Genomic DNA, 3150 nt, shown 5'->3' with positions numbered 1-3150 from the left:
AGCCTTTCAAAAGATTCGACCACGTGCCGAAAACTTTAGACTTCCGTGAGCTCTCCGGCTTGCACCGGGACCCCTTTCGCCTGCAGGTCCCGAGCCGCCTTTATTTTTAATTTGCTGTTACGAGTATCGTGTGCCCCAAACCTGCGTGATAAGCACCGCAGGGCGGCAGAGCCATCGCGATTGGCCGGGTGGCAGAGGAGGACCAGACTATTCACAGATAGCGGCCCAACGACTCCCAGAGCCGGTCGTGCGGCGCGCGAGGTCTGCTCTCTTCACAAGAGGCTTTATTAGGGAGTGCTAAGGCAAGGTTCTGTGCCCTCCACCCTCATCGCAACACCCATGGGAGCCTCCGGTCGTCAATAGACCGCCGCACCGGCCTCTGACTGACTCTCAGAATGGACGGAAAGAGCCGGGTAAGCCTTTCAAAAGATTCGACCACGTGCCGAAAACTTTAGACTTCCGTGAGCTCTCCGGCTTGCACCGAGACCCGAAGTCGACGTGCTAAGCACCACGGGACCCCTTTCGCCTGCAGGTCCCGAGCCGCCTTTATTTGCTGTTACGAGCATCGTGTGCCCCATACCTGCGTGACGAGCACCGCAGGGCGGCAGAGCCATCGCACTTGGCCGGGTGGCAGAGGAGGACCCGACTATTCACAGATAGCGGCCCAACGACTCCCAGAGCCGGTCGTGCGGCGCGCGAGGTCTGCTCTCTTCACAAGAGGCTTTATTAGGGAGTGCTAAGGCAAGGTTCTGTGCCCTCCACCCTCATCGCAACACCCATGGGAGCCTCCGGTCGTCAATAGACCGCCGCACCGGCCTCTGACTGACTCTCAGAATGGACGGAAAGAGCCGGGTAAGCCTTTCAAAAGATTCGACCACGTGCCGAAAACTTTAGACTTCCGTGAGCTCTCCGGCTTGCACCGAGACCCGAAGTCGACGTGCGAAGCACCACGGGACCCCTTTCGCCTGCAGGTCCCGAGCCGCCTTTATTTGCTGTTACGAGCATCGTGTGCCCCATACCTGCGTGACGAGCACCGCAGGGCGGCAGAGCCATCGCACTTGGCCGGGTGGCAGAGGAGGACCCGACTATTCGCAGATAGCGGCCCAACGACTCCCAGAGCCGGTCGTGCGGCGCGCGAGGTCTGCTCTCTTCACAAGAGGCTTTATTAGGGAGTGCTAAGGCAAGGTTCTGTGCCCTCCACCCTCATCGCAACACCCATGGGAGCCTCCGGTCGTCAATAGACCGCCGCACCGGCCTCTGACTGACTCTCAGAATGGACGGAAAGAGCCGGGTAAGCCTTTCAAAAGATTCGACCACGTGCCGAAAACTTTAGACTTCCGTGAGCTCTCCGGCTTGCACCGAGACCCGAAGTCGACGTGCGAAGCACCACGGGACCCCTTTCGCCTGCAGGTCCCGAGCCGCCTTTATTTGCTGTTACGAGCATCGTGTGCCCCATACCTGCGTGACGAGCACCGCAGGGCGGCAGAGCCATCGCACTTGGCCGGGTGGCAGAGGAGGACCAGACTATTCACAGATAGCGGCCCAACGACTCCCAGAGCCGGTCGTGCGGCGCGCGAGGTCTGCTCTCTTCACAAGAGGCTTTATTAGGGAGTGCTAAGGCAAGGTTCTGTGCCCTCCACCCTCATCGCAACACCCATGGGAGCCTCCGGTCGTCAATAGACCGCCGCACCGGCCTCTGACTGACTCTCAGAATGGACGGAAAGAGCCGGGTAAGCCTTTCAAAAGATTCGACCACGTGCCGAAAACTTTAGACTTCCGTGAGCTCTCCGGCTTGCACCGAGACCCGAAGTCGACGTGCTAAGCACCACGGGACCCCTTTCGCCTGCAGGTCCCGAGCCGCCTTTATTTGCTGTTACGAGCATCGTGTGCCCCATACCTGCGTGACGAGCACCGCAGGGCGGCAGAGCCATCGCACTTGGCCGGGTGGCAGAGGAGGACCAGACTATTCACAGATAGCGGCCCAACGACTCCCAGAGCCGGTCGTGCGGCGCGCGAGGTCTGCTCTCATCACAAGAGGCTTTAGGGAGTGCTCAGGCAAGGGTCAGCCCGCAGCCTTCCTGGCAACACCCAGGGGAACCAGGCCACTCGCGTCTCTCGCCTTCATTTTCGACACGAGCGCCTGCGGAGGGCCACCACCCCCTCCGATTGTCAAGAGACCTCCGCACCGGCCTCTGACTTACTCTCAGAATGGACGGAAAGAGCCGGGTAAGCCTTTGAAAAGATTCGACCACGTGCCGAAAACTTTAGACTTCCGTGAGCTCTCCGGCTTGCACCGAGACCCGAAGTCGACGTGCTTAGCACCACGGGACCCCTTTCGCCTGCAGGTCCCGAGCCGCCTTTTATTTTTGTTACGAGTATCGTGTTCCCCAAACCTGGGTGACGAGCACCGCAGGGCGGCAGAGCCATCGCGCTTGTCCGGGTGGCAGAGGAGGACCAGACTATTCACAAATAGCGGCCCAACGACTCCCAGAGCCGGTCGTGCGGCAGGCGAGGTCTGCTCTCATCACAAGAGGCTTTAGGGAGTGCTCAGGCAACGGTCAGCCCGCAGCCTTCTTGGCAACACCCAAGGGAACCAGGCCACTCGCGTCTCTCGCCTTCATTTTGGACACGAGCGCCTGTGGAGGGACGGCCGGAGTCAACGTGGGGTTTGCCCGCCCTCCAATAGTGTCAAAAGACCGCCGCACAAGTCTCTGACTGACTCTTAGAACAGACAGAAAGAGTTTGTCAAATCTGTCAAAAAATTGACAAAGTGTCAAAAATTCGACTTCCAAGAGCTCTCCGGCATGCACTCATACCTGTCATTAAAGTGCTATGCCCGTGGAACCGTTTTTCGGATGCCTTTCAGAACGGTCCCGCGCCGCCATTTTGTTCTAAAAATCGTGTTCCCATATATCTCCGGGTACCCCGCCAACCTCACTGCGGAAAAACTACAAGTGGCACTGAATGGGTCTGAATTCCAAATTTGACTGCATCGGTCTGGAACTCGGTCCGGTCAAAACCGTTTGGATTTTTCTCGGTCCGGACTTCCGCGACAGACAAAGTTAAAGTTTTCGGGCTGCAGGCACAAAACGACAGCTGGCCATTTGCCGGGCTCAATTCACCCAATTCCTCCGGCACTTCGGAGCACAT

The sequence above is a fragment of the Chiloscyllium punctatum genome, unplaced genomic scaffold (assembly GCF_047496795.1).
Source record: "Chiloscyllium punctatum isolate Juve2018m unplaced genomic scaffold, sChiPun1.3 scaffold_675, whole genome shotgun sequence".
NCBI classification, from domain to species: Eukaryota; Metazoa; Chordata; class Chondrichthyes; order Orectolobiformes; family Hemiscylliidae; genus Chiloscyllium; species Chiloscyllium punctatum.
Note: the sequence above shows the minus strand (reverse complement) of the source record.